The 19,218-nt window shown below is 30.3% G+C and overlaps 1 protein-coding gene and 1 long non-coding RNA gene across 6 annotated transcripts in view; one reads left to right on the top strand and one right to left on the bottom strand.

Moving 5' to 3' along the window:
• The window catches only part of LOC136033622 (uncharacterized), a 193,968-nt gene that overhangs the window by 64,727 nt on the left and 110,023 nt on the right, over positions 1-19,218 (top strand). The gene's annotated exons all lie outside the window — the stretch shown is intronic.
• Positions 17,027-19,218, bottom strand: part of LOC136033620 (uncharacterized) — a 4,520-nt gene continuing 2,328 nt past the window's right edge. Inside the window, exon 2 of the long non-coding RNA XR_010618976.1 lies at positions 17,027-17,584. This is a non-coding gene — a long non-coding RNA (uncharacterized LOC136033620). The remainder of the gene's footprint in view (positions 17,585-19,218) is intronic.

Raw genomic sequence — 19,218 nt, 5'->3', positions numbered from 1 at the left:
CTTTAGTGGAAAGAACAAGGCATTAAAGAGGGGGAAAACCCCCTCATATACGTAATAATAATATACGAGTATAGAAGTTTGTTACATAAGTTAATTCGTAAGTTACGTATATTTTTCACTAATAAAAACGTTCATAAGAAAATCAAAAGTTCTAGTTCGGTAGATAAATAAACAAAGATTGAAGGGCAACTAGGTCTCTTCCCCCACCCCTTTTTTCTCAAAATCCTCCAATCAAAATTAAGAGAAAGCCATTTAGCCCTAAAAATTAATATGCAAAATTTGTTTTAAGTATTCATGTGCGGAGAGCCAAAATCAAAACATGCATTAATTCAAAAACGTTCAAAAATTAAATAAAAAAACAAGTTTTTTTTTTAACTGGAAGTAAGGAGCGACATTAAAACTGGAAACAAACAGAAATTACTCGGTATATGAAAGGGGCTGTTCCCTCTCAACGCCCCGCTCTTTACGCTAAAGTTTTTTACTGTTTTAAAAAGTAGATTTGAGAGAAAGACTCAAACTTTAGTGTAAAGAGTGGAGTGTTGAGGAGGGAACAACCCTTTCATATACGGAGTAATTTTGTTCGTTTTAAGTTTTAATGTCGCTCCTTACTTTCAGTTAAAAAAATTGTTTTTTTTGTTTAATTGCAGATAAGAGCCTAAAACCTCTACAGTAGAAGCTTTCTGGTACGCTGAATCTGATAGTGTGATTTTGATTGAGATTCTACGACTTTTATGGGATGTTTTCTCTTTTTATTGAAAATCAGGCAAATTTTCTTAGGATCATAACCTTTGATGGATAAGACTAAACTTAATAAAACTTATAAACTTGAAATCAGCATAATAAGACAATTCTTTTGATGTTCCTGTTGGTTTTAAAATTCCGTTTCTTAAAGTTTCGGTTACTATTGAGCCGGGTTACTCCTTACTTACAGTTCGTTACGACGAACTGTTTGAAACTCTTTTAGTTAGCTATCTGCTAATCTCGTTGAAGCTAAGAGAAGTCAAAAGTAAAACAGTTCAAAATATGGATGATACCTTTTTATTGACAGTGAATAGATATAAAATTATTTAACTGGATTTAACGGGATTTTATTCAAGTCTTTTAGTTTTACTGCTGATGATGAACACTGTATATGTGTTCGAAATATCCAGTTAAACAATTTTATATCTATTCACTGTCAATAAAAAGGTATCATCCCTATTTTGAACTGTTTTCCTTTCGTCATGGAAAGGCAGTGTGGTCTTCGAAGTTATCTAAGAGAAGTCGTTAATAACAAGTTCTAATATTATCTCATAAGAGAAGTCCTAATATGTCTTGTTCACGGTGTCTTGTTCACGGTGTCTTGTTCACTAAATGTCTTGTTCACGGTGAGATGGTGCTAAATTCAAGATGTAACCCTATCAGAATTATTTGTAGAATCTTACACAACCAATCAATTTTTTTTTATCATAAACTTAATTGGCTCAAGTAGAGCTAAATATACCTTAGTATTAGTAAAGTCTTATTATGAATGACCCTTAAACAGACCATTTCAACTGGTCACTAAAATTATGCGGGCCACATTATCGTTATACTTGACGATAAAATCAAATTACGTAAGACTACAACGCCAATAGAGCATCCTGTTCTTAAAGTTGATCAACGTTCATTTCAAAGTCCAAGTATCAAATTTGTGATTGACCTTGAGTCAAGAGTTTGAGGCTTTTCTCTTTTTTTCTTTTCTTTTTTAGTTATCAAACATAGAAATTTTGAGCCACAGTTTCCCCCTATGTCAAATGAATCTGGCAAAGATATAATTCGACAATAGTTTGGAACATATTAGCGTTGATATAATCTTAAAAAATGTCTTAAAACCTTAAACCATGTCTTAAAAAAATCTGTCTTAAAAAATCTTAAAAATGTCTCACAAAATCTTAAAACCATTTTAATTTTCCGCTTCTGTATTATAACTAGGACGTTAAAACCAGAGGCGGTTCTAGGCTTGGGTAGGGGGGGGGGTGGCAGTTTTTCTGATATCCTGCATTAGATTATTTTTATTTATATATTATAATTTTAATTTAACTAATGCTATTCAAAAATTTCGGCTTTTTTATCGACCGGTATGGCTATGGTTCTTTTCAGTCATTGCTTTCAATAAAACTTAGTTACGACTATCGCATTGCTGGTATGATGAATTGTTGTTTGAGATCATATATCTGATTTCTATTATGAAATAATTATATAAGTAAATTCATCAATTAGCCTGCTTCATTTGTGATGTGAAACCGAAATTTTGCAAGTTGACAGATAATAGTTGGCACCTACAGGTTTTTCGAAATTATGACCACAATTTTGGAACGCACGTCATTTAACATACGAAGGTAGCTTTAACGAGGTCACTGATTGATGAAAAGAGGTGTTTAAGTAAGGCTTTATTGGCAAGATATCATTGACACAATAGTGACGCTTTTCTTATAGAAGAAAATAATATAGAAGAAGATAGAATTATTATAGATATTATAGAAGAATATTATAGAAAAATTTATTATAGAAAAAATATTATAGAAGAAGAATTATAGATATCATTGACACAATAGTGACGCTTTTCTTATAGAAGAAAATAATATAGAAGAAGATAGAATTATTATAGATATTATAGAAGAATATTATAGAAAAATTTATTATAGAAAAAATATTATAGAAGAAGAATTATAGATATCATTGACACAATAGTGACGCTTTTCTTATAGAAGAAAATAATATAGAAGAAGATAGAATTATTATAGATATTATAGAAGAATATTATAGAAAAATTTATTATAGAAAAAATATTATAGAAGAAGAATTATAGATATCATTGACACAATAGTGACGCTTTTCTTATAGAAGAAAATAATATAGAAGAAGATAGAATTATTATAGATATTATAGAAGAATATTATAGAAAAATTTATTATAGAAAAAATATTATAGAAGAAGAATTATAGATATCATTGACACAATAGTGACGCTTTTCTTATAGAAGAAAATAATATAGAAGAAGATAGAATTATTATAGATATTATAGAAGAATATTATAGAAAAATTTATTATAGAAAAAATATTATAGAAGAAGAATTATAGATATCATTGACACAATAGTGACGCTTTTCTTATAGAAGAAAATAATATAGAAGAAGATAGAATTATTATAGATATTATAGAAGAATATTATAGAAAAATTTATTATAGAAAAAATATTATAGAAGAAGAATTATAGATATCATTGACACAATAGTGACGCTTTTCTTATATAACTAGCATTAGTTAAATTAAAATTATAATATATAAATAAAATTAATCTAATGCAGACTATCAGAAAAACTGCCCCCCCCCCTACCCAAGCCTAGAACCGCCTCTGGTTTTAACGTCCTAGTTATAATACAGAAGCGGAAAATTAAAATGGTTTTAAGATTTTGTGAGACATTTTTAAGATTTTTTAATATAAGATCTTTTCTTATCGCTCTTTTCTTTAAGTAAGGCTTTTTTCTTATAGAAACTAAAGCCTAGAATAATGAAATGCAAGAACTGTTGAATTCTATTTTGGCTTTCTAAACTAAACCTTACCCTTATTTTCTTCACGACCAATACAAACTTTACAGTTGATTCAAATGAAGGCACATAAACCTTAATATTTTTAAAATTTCAATCAAACAGATCGTAGGTACACACTGTAAGTAAGGAGCGAGTCGGCCAGATAGTAACCGAATCGGTAGGAAGGAAATTTTGGTAACAATTGAGAGAGAGAGCGAAAAAGATGGGTTTATTAATATAAATAACAAAACAAAACAAGCAAATGGCCCGAAGCAAAGCTTGTTTGGGCTTACAACCCTAATACAAATAAAAACAATACGAAAAAGAAGAAGAAAAGAAAAAAGAAAAAAAAGGAAAAGAAAAAGAAAAGAAAAGAAGAAAAAAAATTCAATTACCCTGCAATTCAATGGATACGGAATTACACTTCAAAAAAGACAAATCAAAAAGAAACTAAAACCACTTGACCAGTATTGCCTAGAACAAAACCAACATCTTGGCTCCACTTGAGGTCCACTCAACTATCAAAACCATAAATATTAAGGCGAAATAGCTTTAATTCCCGCCGAAATTCAAGAAAATTATCCATCAAAATTATTACATTATTACAAATTATTACAAAATTATTACAACATTGACACATCAAAAGAATTAGTTTTTTATGCTATTTCAAAATGTATGAAATTCATTAAGCTTAATGTTACCCATCAAATGCTATGAGCCCGAGAAAATGGGCATAATTCTCAAAAAGGGGGAAATACCCCAAAAAAGATAAGAAATCTTCATAAAAACTGTACGATCAGAATCAGCATATCAGAGAACCCAACTCTAAAAGTTTCAAGCCCCCTTCTGCTAAAATGTGGAATTTTGTATTTTTTTTTCAGGGGATCGGATTGAACCAATAGTTTTAGAATATCGGGAGAGGGCTCGTTTGAACAAAATTAAAAGTTTTAGTTCCTTTTCAAGTGGCCAAAGAGATTAGAGGGGCACTAACCCCCTTTTACCCCACCTTTTTCCCCAAAATCATCTGATAAAAATTTCGAGATAGCCATTTTGTAAAACTTAGCTGAAATGTCCAACAACTACCTCTCTGGGGATGGTATAAGACCCCGCAGCCCCTTTGGAAAGGGCTGTAAACTATGAAAATTTCCAATTGTTTACATTTAGTGTTTGTGATTGAGAAGTATACAGAACTTTTTCGGGAAGGGGGGGATTTCTGCAAAGAGTATTTTCCACGGAGATAATTTACCGTTGATAGGCAAGTTTTTTGGGGGTAAACTTTCCAGGGGAAACTTCACACTCGGAAAATTTACTAGAATTTATATACGAAATTATTTTTATTTGTCTGACTTTCTCTTTGGTGACTCAATTTTGCATATGGAGATATTTCAGGGGAAATTTTTAGCGGGGTCGGAATTAAATAACGGGGATGACAAAACGGACTTTCCATCATAAAAACAAACCACAAGTAAAACAATAGGGGATTTCTAAGAGAGTTTAACTTTCTCAAACCTTAAATTAATATTTTGGTTCTTTATCCAAGGGCTGTCTTTAGTAAAACACAGTATAAGACTCACAGTAAAATGCGACCTTAAAAAAATACAAAAAATAAAACCTCACTATGTGAGGCTCCTGATGAGCCTTCAAATATGACGTACTTTGCATATATTCCAGAAATTACTACGAATTTAAAAAACAGTTAGCACACAAAATAATCTGTATTTAGCCTCTACTAGTAATTTTAAGATAATGAATTTCTGAAATTCTGGTAAAAATAAAATGTTACTCGCCAGTGAGGGGTTTATCCAATACCATTTGACTGTAGCAATTATTATGTCAGTAGAGCATATAAAAATTAAAAAAAAAAAAAAAAAAACGTCTGCAACGACATAAGGATTTCGTAACCAAGGCTCTCATAATTCTTTCGATTCTATTCTAAGCGGTCTTAATGCTGCTCTCTACTTTCAGTTGAAGAAAAAACTTAAACCTAGTTTTATTATTTAATCTCTTAAAGAAGAATGGCATTTCTCCTTATTTTTGTCCCAACAAGTAAATCTTATTCTAATTATTTTGTAATAACTGGTAATGGTGACGAAATGCGAGATATGAGATTTTCTTTTTTTTTCTCGTTGATAGTTAAAGCAACTAACCAAATATGAAGCTAAAATATTCAAACGTCTTTTTTTATCTTTTTACAACTCATTTTAAGCATTAATCTTGTCAGGGATTGCTCGCATTTTACAAGTTAAAATACTTTTTAAAAACGGTGTCATTTTTGAGACCCCCACTGTTAAATGTCAACTACGTATGACGAACAAGGAAAAAACATGAAAAAAAATTAAATAGCCGAGAAAAAAGAGAGAGATGTCAGGCAGCGCATAGAATAGAAGCAAAAATGACACGGGCAGATATTTTGGAAAGGACCTCCACCAAGCACACTGGCCATTGGCTGTTCACTGGCTGACATTATCTTTGTTTTTCTCAGCTATTTAATTTTGTTATTTTTTCTTATTTTTTATGTGTAATTCTATTTAGATGTCAACTAATGTTATATACTGAAGGGACAATATTAAATCAGTCACTTAATCAAAACCATAGGTATTTGTCAAGTCATTAACAGTGTCATAAGTAATTCGAAAAAAAAATCACTTTCTAAGCCTTGTTGATTGTATCAAACCACTAAATGTAGTAGTAATATAATGAATTATTTTAAAATACATACAAAAATCAGTCAGCAGCACCTTGCTCTTGGTAGCTAAGCTACCAAGAGCACTGCTGGTTATCATGGTTGAAGCAGTAGGTACAATGTAGTAAATAGCTAGTTGCAGCCAATGGCGACCAAAACTTGAAAAACACATTTTGAAAAAAGCTTGCTTTATTGAAATAATTGCCATCAGACACTTATTGAGGAATGAAAACTATTATATCTGTTAATCTTAAACATGAAAGTTTATTGCGAAAACAAATTTAAGGTTGTTTTGAGAAAGAGCCCAAATCCCTCGAAAACGGCGTCAGATCAAATTAAAAACGGCAAGATTGGAATCATAGTGATAAAAAAACCGTGTGTAGGGGTAGTCACGTTCCTCCACATTGAAAAACAAAGAAAATCACTTTATTGTAGTTACCAGAACATCATAGAGATATGGTAAATGGCTCATTTGAACAAAAATTAAAATTGCTAGTACCCTTTTTAAGTGATCAAAAAGACTGGAGGGCAGCTAACCCCCTTCCCAAAAGGCATCCTTCCCCCTAGGTTGTCCGATCAAAATTTTGGGATATCCGCTTTTTTTCAAAATATTTAAAAGGCCCAATAACTATGCTTTTGGTGATGAAGTGACCCTCCATAGTTCTTGGGAAAAGGGTTGTGGTTGGGAAAAGGGATACGCAATTAGAATCCTGCAAAAATCTATCGATTAAATTGGATTACCAGACTTCGCGATTCGACCAGTAGAGCGTTGGATGTCAAATCAAAATGTCAAGGGTCCAAGTCCTTATCATTTTTTTTTTCACTCATGGTTATGAACCTTCTATAAGTGAAGAACCTGTTTTTGTTAAGGCTGACTTCGGTAATTCTTAGCCAATGTTGTTTTTCCTACTTTGCCAAAAAATTACGATTAACCACTAAATTTGCACAATTTGGAGCTTGATTTTTTTTTTTTTTTTTTTTATAGTTCTTGGATCTAAAATAGCTTTACTATTCTTTTGAATATTTTTAAAAGAAAAATTAAATAGAGTTATTTGAATTTGTCAATTAGCTTTTTCTTTTGGGTTTCATAGTCTTCGAAAAAGAGTACTAAGCTACTGGATTTGCCCATTGTTCACATTGCCATTAAATCCATTGAGGCCATACTGCTGACATTTGAAGCCACTGTAGAAATGAAATTCTGTCGATACATATGTTATTTTATATATATACTAGCTGTTGGGGTGGCGCTTCGCGCCACCCCAACACCTAGTTGGTGGGGGCGCTTCGCGCCCCCCCCAAGCCCCCCCGCGCGCGTAAGTCGTTACGCGCCATAATAGTTACGCGCCATTGTAGTTGTGTCCCTATGTCCCACCTGTGAATATAGATATATATATATATATATATATATATATATATATATATATATATATATATATATATATATATATATATATATATATGGTTTTAACTACGTAAAACTTGCGAATATACAACATTCTTTGCTGTCCCATTGTCTTTGCATATAAATAGATTGTCAGGTTTACCGACTCTTGAACATGCAACATATAATGGTCCATGGGAAAACAATCTGTATTCAGATCTATACCTCATGATTCTAATGATTGCCCTTGAGCTTTGTTGATGGTGATTGCTAATCGACCATTCCCTGTCCCGGTGTCCCGGTCGTCATTTATATCCCCCTGTTTCCCCCGGTGTCCCCGTTGTAGTTGTGTCCCTGTGTCCCGGTCGTCATTTATATTCCCTGTGTCCCGGTCGTCATTTGTATCCCGGTGTCCCGGTCTGTATATACATTCGTTTTTTAGTTTTGTTTTTCTCCTATATTTTTTTCCTTTTTTTTTTCTTTTTTAGTTTATTTAGATTTTTAGATTTTTTAGTTTTTTTATTAGTTTTTAGTTTTTTTTTCTTTTTAGTTTTTTTGTAGTTTTTACCTTCTTTTTAGTTTTGTTAGTTTTTTTTTTTTACTTATGTCCTGGTCGTCATTTATACTCCCTGTGTCCCGGTGCTTTGTTGATTGCTAATCGAACATTCCTTTTGTCCTGGTCGCTTTCTCTTTGAGTGTCGTCATTTATTTTTTTCTTTTTTAGTTCTTTTAGTTTTTACCTTTTTTAGTTTTTTTTATTTTTAGATGAAAATTTTTTTTAGTTTTTTCCTTTTTTTCTTTTTAGTTTTTTATTGGTTTTTACCTTTATTTTAGCTTATTTTTCAGTTTTTTCCTTTTTTTTAGTTTTTTTTTTATTTTTAATTTTTTTTAGTTTTTTACCTTTTTTTAGTTTTTTTAGTTTTTTTAGTTTTTTAGCTTTTTTACTTTTTTTATTAGTTTTTAGTTTTTTTTGTAGTTTTTGCCTTTTTTTAGTTTTTTCAGTTTTTTTTTTAGTTTTTTATTGGTTTTTACCTTTATTTTAGCTTATTTTTCAGTTTTTTCCTTTTTTTAGTTTTTTTTTATTTTTTATTTTTTTTTTAGTTTTTTACCTTTTTTTAGTTTTTTTTAGTTTTTTTAGTTTTTTAGCTTTTTTACTTTTTTTATTAGTTTTTAGTTTTTTTGTAGTTTTTGCCTTTTTTTTAGTTTTTTCAGTTTTTTTTAGTTTTTTATTGGTTTTTACCTTTATTTTAGCTTATTTTTCAGTTTTTTCCTTTTTTTTAGTTTTTTTTAGTTTTTAGTTTTTTTAGTTTTTTACCTTTTTTTAGTTTTTTTAGTTTTTTAGCTTTTTTATTTTTTTTATTAGTTTTTAGTTTTTTGTAGTTTTTGCCTTTTTTTTTAGTTTTTTAGTTTTTTAGCTTTTTTATTAGTTTTTAGTTTTTTTTGTAGTTTTTGCCTTTTTTTAGTTTTTTTAGTTTTTTAGCTTTTTTATTTTTTTTATTAGTTTTTAGTTTTTTTTGTAGTTTTTGCCTTTTTTTAGTTTTTTCAGTTTTGACGTCACCTGATCCAGTTTTTTCAGGTGACGTCACCTGATCCATCCACAGACAGACAACTTATTTTTATATATATAGAAGATATATATATATCGCCCCCCGAGAACCTAGTTGGTGGGAGCGCTTCGCGCCCCCCAAGCCCCCCGCGCGCGTAAGTCGTTACGCACCATATTAGTTACGCGCCATTGTAGTTGTGTCCCTATGTCCCACCTGTGAATATATATATAATATATATATATATATATATATATATATATATATATATATATATATATATATATATATATATATATATATATATATATATATATATATATATATATATATATATATATATATATATATGTTTTTAACTACGTAAAAGCTTTGTTGATGGTGATTGCTAATCGACCATTCCCTGTGTCGCCGTCGTCATTTATATATCCCCCTGTGCCCCCCGGCGTCCCCGTTGTAGTTGTGTCCCTGTGTCCAGGTCGTCATTTATATTCCCTGTGTCCCGGTCGTCATTTGTGTCCCGGTGTCCCAGTCTTTGATTTCTCTTTGTGTGTCCTGGGCGTCATTTATATTCCTTGTGTCCCGGTGTCTCGGTCGTCATTTGTGTCCCGGTGTCCCGGTCTGTATATATATTCGTTTTTGAATTGGTCTTTTTTTTTATTTTTTAGTTTTTTACCTTTTTTTAGTTTTTTTAGTGATACCTCATGATTCTAATGACTGCCCTTGAGTTTTGTTGATGGTGATTGTTAATCGAACATTCCCTGTGTCCCCTTCGTCATTTATATATCCCCGTGTGTTCCCCGGCGTCCCCGTTGTAGTTGTGTCCCTGTGTGCCGGTCGTCATTTATATTCCCTGTGTCCCGGTCGTCATTTGTATTCCGGTGTCCCGGTCTGTATATCCATTCGTTTTTGAAATGGTATATGATGAAATAATTTTTTGTATTTTTCTCCTTTTTTCTTTTTAGTTTTTTTTTTGGTTTTTACTTTTTTTTTAGTTTTTTTAGTTTTTTTCTTTTTTCTTTTTAGTTTTTTTTTATTTTTATTTTTTTTAGTTTTGTTTTTCTCCTTTATTTTCCTTTTTTTCCTTTTTTTCTTTGTTTTAGTATTCTTAGTTTTTTTGCTTTTTTAGTTTTTATATTAGTTTTTAGTTTTTTTTCTTTTTAGTTTTTTTGTAGTTTTTACCTTTTTTTTTTAGGTATTTTAGTTTTTTTTACTTATGTCCTGGTCGTCATTTATACTCCCTGTGTCCCGGTTGTCATTTGTGTCCCGGTGCTTGCCGGTGTCCCGGTCGTCATTTGTGTCCCGATGTCCTGGTCTGTAATTTCGTCAGTCGACAAACATGACGTCAGTCAACACACAAACATGACATCACCCGACAGACCCACATACACACAGACAACTTATTTTTAAATATATAGAAGATGTGCAGGTGTCCCGGTCGTCATTTGTGTCCCGATGTCCCGGTCTGTAATGTCGTCAGTCGACAAACATGACGTCAGTCAACACACAAACATGACGTCACCCGACAGACCCACACACATAGACAACTTATTTATATATATATATATATATATATATATATATATATATATATATATATATATATATATATATATATATATATATATATATATATATATATATATATATATATATATATATATATATATATATATATATATATATATATATATATATATATATATATATATATATATATATATATATATATATATATATATATATATATATATATATATATACATATATATATATATATATATCTTCTATATATATAAAAATAAGTTGTTTGTCCGTCTGTCGACTGACGTCATGTTTGTATGTCGACTGACGTCATGTTTTTCGACTGACGTCATTATAAGGATTGAGCTGTATGTCGTCATGAAGTTGTTTGTCGTCTGACGTCATGTTTGTTGACTAACGAAACTACAGACCGGGACACCGGGACACAAATGACGTGTTATGTCTGTTATAACGTAATAGAGGCAACAATCTTGACAGGGCCTTTTGAGGGTGATGCTTTTCTTATTCCACGCATTCTCATGATTCCAATGGATCTGCCTTTTCAACCTAAAAGATTGCAATTCCCAATTTGATTAGCATATTTAGTTTTCAGTCCAGAACCACTAAAGCTATTATGTAAATATCAAAAATATTTATGTTGTCTGAGCAATAATTTTTAGTTTTTATTTCAAAATAGAAAATTACCTGACAATTTTAGAATTATATCTATCTATATATATAAAAATAAGTTGTCTGTCTGTGGATCAGGTGACGTCATTTTTCTGTGTCGACTGGCGTCATGAAGTTAATTGTCGTCATTTTTGCTATGACGGTGACGTCATTAAAGATATTTAAGACATATATGTTCACGTAGAAATCTATTAATGTTTAAGTTTAAAATGACTGATGAACTTACAATGGCAAAAGCCGATGAAGATGCTCAAAGAGTCTATGCCAAAAAACTTCCTGCTGATAGAGAAAGTCCGAAAAGAAAGCGTGCCGAGGAATCAAAAGAACAGCAAGGAAACAGGCTTGAGGCTAAAGAACGCAAAACCGCGCAGTTAGATGAAGATCCACCTGGACAGCGAGAGTCAAAACATATCAAAACTGAAAATGATAGCGATGATGATTGGGTTTGGGATCTTGACTTGGATAAGGTCATCAATGCCTACCAGATTTTAGTTAAAAAAACAAAGGTTCGGCGATATGTATTTCATACTGAAGCTGAAAAATAAGAAAACTGAAAAAAGAAAAAATGTAAATAAACTAAAAAATACTAAAAAGAAAAAACACTCAAAGAGAAATTACAGACCGGGACACAAATGACGACCGGGACAGAGGGAATATAAATAACGACCGGGACACTCAAGGAGAAATTACAGACTGGAATACCGGGACACAAATGACGACCGGGACACAGGCAATATAAATGACGACCAGGACACAGGTATTTAAGAATATCGCTCAAAGACAAATTTTTAATTGTAAGAAGACCGTTGAAAGAGAAATTTCTAATTGTAAAATGACTGAAGAACCTACAATGGCAACACCCGAGGAAGCTGCTCAAAACGAATGTATTCACGCCGAAGTAGCTGAGTTGGTAAAGCGTTATCTTTCAGGTTCTAGGTCCGAGAGGCTCCAGGTTTGAACCTTGGCTTTAGCATTAATACAAAAGAAGAAAAAAACTAAAAAAGGTAAAAACTACAAAAAAACTAAAAAGAAAATATATATATATATATATATTTATATATATCATCTTCTCCACAAAAATAATAATTTAGTGCTTCTGCTTAAAAACAGCAATCGAATTGATGCCTCCTGATACGCAACTATCTACAAAGTGGCAATCATTGTGGTCAGTCATCAGTTCTTACCTCGAGATAATATTCTTTATAGGCGAAACAATCAGTTGACAAGAATTGCTTAAACTCATCGATGCTACGATGCCCTACAATATCCTGACGAATATAACACAACTACAACGGGGACGCCGGGGGGCACAAGGGGATATATAAATGACGACGGCAACAAAGGAAATGGTCGATTAGCAATCACCATCAACAAAGCTCAAGGGCAATCAATAGAATCATGAGGTATAGATCTGAATACGGATTGTTTTCCCATGGACCATTATGCGTTGCATGATCAAGAGTCGGTAAACCTGACAATCTATTTATATGCACAGACGATGGGACAGCAAAGAATGTTGTATATTCGCAAGTTTTACGTAGTTAAAAACATATATATATATATATATATCTATATATATAAAAATAAGTTGTCTGTGTGTGGATCTGTGGATCAGGTGACGTCATGTTTCGGCTGACGTCATGAAATTAGTTGTCGTCATTTTTGTTATGACGATGCTTAGTATATTGTAAAACACATTAATTTGGTTAATAATATACCATTTAAAACACCAAAATGAACATGCTGGAGTAGTCACTCGGTGAGAGAGGGTGTCAGAACGGAGAATGAAGGTCCCAGGTTCAAATCTTGGTTAGGCTAAAAAAGGTAAAAAACTAAAAACTTAAAAAAACTGAAAAACTAAAAAAAGGCAAAAACTACAAAAAAAACTAAAAACTAATAAAAAAATAAAAAAGCTAAAAAACTAAAAAAACTAAAAAAACTAAAAAAAGGTAAAAAACTAAAAAAACTAAAAACTAAAAAAAAACTAAAAAACTAAAAAAGGTAAAAACTAAAAGAACTAAAAAAGAAATAAATAAATGACGACACTCAAAGAGAAAGCGACCAGGACAAAAGGAATGTTCGATTAGCAATCAACAAAGCACCGGGACACAGGGAGTATAAATGACGACCAGGACATAAGTAAAAAAAAAACTAACAAAACTAAAAAGAAGGTAAAAACTACAAAAAAACTAAAAAGAAAAAAAAAAACTAAAAACTAATAAAAAAACTAAAAAATCTAAAAATCTAAATAAACTAAAAAAGAAAAAAAAAGGAAAAAAATAAAGGAGAAAAACAAAACTAAAAAACGAATGTATATACAGACCGGGACACCGGGATACAAATGACGACCGGGACACAGGGAATATAAATGACGACCAGGACACAGGGACACAACTACAACGGGGACGCCGGGGGGTACAGGGGGATATAAATGACGACCGGGACACCGGGACAGGGAATGGTCGATTAGCAATCACCATCAACAAAGCTCAAGGGCAATCATTAGAATCATGAGGTATAGATCTGAATACGGATTGTTTTCCCATGGACCATTATATGTTGCATGTTCAAGAGTCGGTAAACCTGACAATCTATTTATATGCACAGACAATGGGACAGCAAAGAATGTTGTATATTCGCAAGTTTTATGTAGTTAAAAACATATGTATATATATATCTATCTATATTCACAGGTGGGACATAGAGACACAACTACAATGGCGCGTAACTAATATGGCGCGTAACGACTTACGCGCGCGGGGGGGCTTGGGGGGGGGGGCGCGAAGCGCCCCCACCAACTAGGTGTTGGGGTGGCGCGAAGCGCCACCCCAACAGCTAGTATATATATATATATATATATATATATATATATATATATATATATATATATATATATATATATATATATATATATATATATATATATATATATATATATATCTATATATATAAAAATAAGTTGTCTGTGTGTGGATCTGTGGATCTGTGGATCAGGTGACGTCACACTAAATTATTTCACACTAATACAAAAGAAGAAAAAAACTAAAAAAGGTAAAAACTACAAAAAAAACTAAAAAGAAAAAAAAACTAAAAAAGCTAAAAAACTAAAAAAAAACTAAAAAAAGGTAAAAATCTAATAACTAAAAAAAAAACTGAAAAAAATAAAAAAAGGCAAAAACTACAAAAAAAATAAAAACTAATAAAAATACTAAAAAAGCTAAAAAACTAATAAAAACTAAAAAAAACTAAAAAAGGTAAAAAACTAAAAAAAACTAAAAAAGAAAAAAACTAAAAAAAAAGGAAAAAACTGAAAAATAAAAGAGAAAAAGAAAACTAAAAAAATATGAATAAATATATATAAAAATAAGTTGTTTGTGGGTTATGTCTGTCTGTCTGTCTGTCGAGTGACGTCGTGTTTGTCCGCATATGACGTCTGAATTATTTCACACTAATACAAAAGAAGAAAAAAAACTAAAAAAGGTAAAAACTACAAAAAAAACTAAAAAGAAAAAAAACTAAAAAAGCTAAAAAACTAAAAAAAACTAAAAAAAGGTTAAAAAACTAAAAACTAAAAAAAAACTGAAAAAACTAAAAAAAGGCAAAAACTAAAAAAAAAACTAAAAACTAATAAAAAAACTAAAAAAGCTAAAAAACTAAAAAAACTAAAAAAACTAAAAAAAGGTAAAAAACAAAAAAAAACTAAAAACTAAAAAAGAAAAAACTAAAAAAAAGGAAAAAACTGAAAAATAAGAGAAAAAGAAAACTAAAAAAATATTAATAAATATAAAAAATATAAATATAAATATAATATAAATTAGCAATCAACAAAGCACCGAGACACAAATGACGACCGGGACACAGGGAGTATAAATGACGACCAGGACATAAGTAAAAAAAAAAACTAAAAAAACTAAAAAAATGGTAAAAACTACAAAAAAACTAAAAACTAATAAAAAAACTAAAAAATCTAAAAATCTAAATAAACTAAAAAAGAAAAAAAAGAAAAAAGGAAAAAAATAAAGGAGAAAAACAAAACTAAAAAACGAATGTATATACAGACCGGGACACCGGGATACAAATGACGACCGGGACACAGGGAATATAAATGACGACCGGGACACAGGGACACAACTACAATGGGGACGCCGGGGGGCACAGGGGGATATAAATGACGACCGGGACACCGGGACACAAGGAATATAAATGACGCCCGGGACACTCAAAGAGAAATCACAGACTGGAACACCGGGATACAAATGACGACCGGGACACAGGGAATATAAATGACGACCGGGACACAGGGACATAACTACAAAGGGGACGCCGGGGTGCACAGGGGGATATATAAATGACGATGGTGACTCAGGGAATGGTCGATTAGCAATCACCATCAACAAAGCTCAAGGGCAATCATTAGAATCATGAGGTATAGATCTGAATACGGATTGTTTTCCCATGGACCATTATATGTTGCATGTTCAAGAGACATTCACAGACAATGGGACAGCAAAGAATGTTGTATATTCGCAAGTTTTACGTAGTTAAAAACATATATATATATATATATATATATATATATATATATATATATATATATATATATATATATATATATATATATATATATATATATATATATATATATATATATATATATATATATATACTAGCTGTTGGGGGGGCGCTTCGCGCCACCCCAACACCTAGTTGGTGGGGGCGCTTCGCGCCCCCCCCCCAAGCCCCCCCGCGCGCGTAAGTCGTTACGCGCCATATTAGTTACGCGCCATTGTAGTTGTGTCCCTATGTCCCACCTGTGAATATAGATAGATATATATATATATATATATATATATATATATATATATATATATATATATATATATATATATATATATATATATATATATATATATATATATATATATATATATATATATATATATATATATATATATATATATATATATACTAGCTGTTGGGGTGGCGCTTCGCGCCACCCCAACACCTAGTTGGTGGGGGCGCTTCGCGCCCCCCCAAGCCCCCCCACGCGCGTAAGTCGTTACGCGCCATAATAGTTACGCGCCATTGTAGTTGTGTCCCTATGTCCCACCTGTGAATATATATATATATATATATATATATATATATATATATATATATATATATATATATATATATATATATATATATATATATATATATTATATATATATATATATATATATATATATATATATATATATATATATATATATATATATATATATATATATATATATATATATATATATATATATGGTTTTAACTACGTAAAACTTGCGAATATACAACATTCTTTGCTGTCCCATTGTCTTTGCATATAAATAGATTGTCAGGTTTACCGACTCTTGAACATGCAACATATAATGGTCCATGGGAAAACAATCTGTATTCAGATCTATACCTCATGATTCTAATGATTGCCCTTGAGCTTTGTTGATGGTGATTGCTAATCGACCATTCCCTGTCCCGGTGTCCCGGTCGTCATTTACATCCCCCTGTTTCCCCCGGTGTCCCTGTTGTAGTTGTGTCCCTGTGTCCCGGTCGTCATTTATATTCCCTGTGTCCCGGTCGTCATTTGTATCCCGGTGTCCCGGTCTGTATATACATTCGTTTTTTAGTTTTGTTTTTCTCCTTTATTTTTTTCCTTTTTTTTTCTTTTTTAGCTTATTTAGATTTTTAGATTTTTTAGTTTTTTTATTAGTTTTTAGTTTTTTTTTCTTTTTAGTTTTTTTGTCCCGGTCGTCATTTATATCCCCCTGTTTCTCCCGGTGTCCCCGTTGTAGTTGTGTCCCTGTGTCCCGGTCGTCATTTATATTCCCTGTGTCCCGGTCGTCATTTGTATCCCGGTGTACCGGTCTGTATATACATTCGTTTTTTAGTTTTGTTTTTCTCCTTTATTTTTTTCCTTTTTTTTCTTTTTTAGTTTATTTAGATTTTTAGATTTTTTAGTTTTTTTATTAGTTTTTTTTTTCTTTTTAGTTTTTTTGTAGTTTTTACCTTTCTTTTTAGTTTTGTTAATTTTTTTTTTACTTATGTCCTGGTCGTCATTTATACTCCCTGTTTCCCGGTGCTTTGTTGATTGCTAATCGAACATTCCTTTTGTCCTGGTCGCTTTCTCTTTGAGTGTCGTCATTTATTTTTTTCTTTTTCAGTTCTTTTAGTTTTTACCTTTTTTAGTTTTTTTTAGTTTTTTAGATGAAAATTTTTTTTAGTTTTTTCCTTTTTTTCTTTTTAGTTTTTTATTGGTTTTTACCTTTATGTTAGCTTATTTTTCAGTTTTTTCCTTTATTTTTAGTTTTTTTTTATTTTTTATTTTTTTTAGTTTTTTACCTTTTTTTAGTTTTTTTAGTTTTTTTAGTTTTTTTAGTTTTTTAGCTTTTTTACTTTTTTTATTAGTTTTTAGTTTTTTTGTAGTTTTTGCCTTTTTTTAGTTTTTTCAGTTTTTTTTTTAGTTTTTTATTGGTTTTTACCTTTATTTTAGCTTATTTTTCAGTTTTTTCCTTTTTTTTAGTTTTTTTTAGTTTTTAGTTTTTTTAGTTTTTTACCTTTTTTTAGTTTTTTTAGTTTTTTTAGTTTTTTAGCTTTTTTATTTTTTTTATCAGTTTTTAGTTTTTTTTGTAGTTTTTGCCTTTTTTTTTAGTTTTTTTAGTTTTTTAGCTTTTTTATTAGTTTTTAGTTTTTTTTGTAGTTTTTGCCTTTTTTTAGTTTTTTTAGTTTTTTAGCTTTTTTATTTTTTTTATTAGTTTTTAGTTTTTTTTTGTAGTTTTTGCCTTTTTTTAGTTTTTTCAGTTTTGACGTCACCTGATCCAGTTTTTTCAGGTGACGTCACCTGATCCACGATCCACAGATCCACAGACAACTTATTTTTATATATATAGATAGTTTTTTTTTTTTACTTATGTCCTGGTCGTCATTTATACTCCCTGTGTCCCGGTGCTTTGTTGATTGCTAATCGAACATTCCTTTTGTCCTGGTCGCTTTCTCTTTGAGTTTCGTCATTTATTTTTTTCTTTTTTAGTTCTTTTAGTTTTTACCTTTTTTAGTTTTTTTTAGTTTTTTAGATGAAAATTTTTTTTAGTTTTTTCCTTTTTTTCTTTTTAGTTTTTTATTGGTTTTTACCTTTATTTTAGCTTATTTTTCAGTTTTTTCCTTTTTTTTAGTTTTTTTTAATTTTTTATTTTTTTTAGTTTTTTACCTTTTTTTAGTTTTTTTAGTATTTTAGTTTTTTAGCTTTTTTACTTTTTTTATTAGTTTTTAGTTTTTTTTGTAGTTTTTGCCTTTTTTTAGTTTTTTCAGTTTTTTTTTTTAGTTTTTTATTGGTTTTTTACCATTATTTTAGCTTATTTTTCAGTTTTTTCCTTTTTTTTTAGTTTTTTTTAGTTTTTAGTTTTTTTAGTTTTTTACCTTTTTTTAGTTATTTTAGTTTTTTTAGTTTTTTAGCTTTTTTATTTTTTTTATTAGTTTTTAGTTTTTTTTGTAGTTTTTGCCTTTTTTTAGTTTTTTTAGTTTCTTAGCTTTTTTATTAGTTTTTAGTTTTTTTTGTAGTTTTTGCCTTTTTTTAGTTTTTTTAGTTTTTTAGCTTTTTTAAATTTTTTATTAGTTTTTAGTTTTTTTTTGTAGTTTTTGCCTTTTTTTAGTTTTTTCAGTTTTGACGTCACCTGATCCAGTTTTTTCAGGTGACGTCACCTGATCCATCCATCCACAGACAGACAGACAACTTATTTTTATATATATAGATATATATATATATATATATATATATATATATATATATATATATATATATGTTTTTTAACTACGTA

The sequence above is a fragment of the Artemia franciscana genome, chromosome 12, assembly GCF_032884065.1.
Source record: "Artemia franciscana chromosome 12, ASM3288406v1, whole genome shotgun sequence".
NCBI lineage: Eukaryota > Metazoa > Arthropoda > Branchiopoda > Anostraca > Artemiidae > Artemia > Artemia franciscana.
The sequence above is the reverse complement of the archived record's forward strand: the minus strand, read 5'-3'. Positions and strand labels throughout refer to the sequence as shown.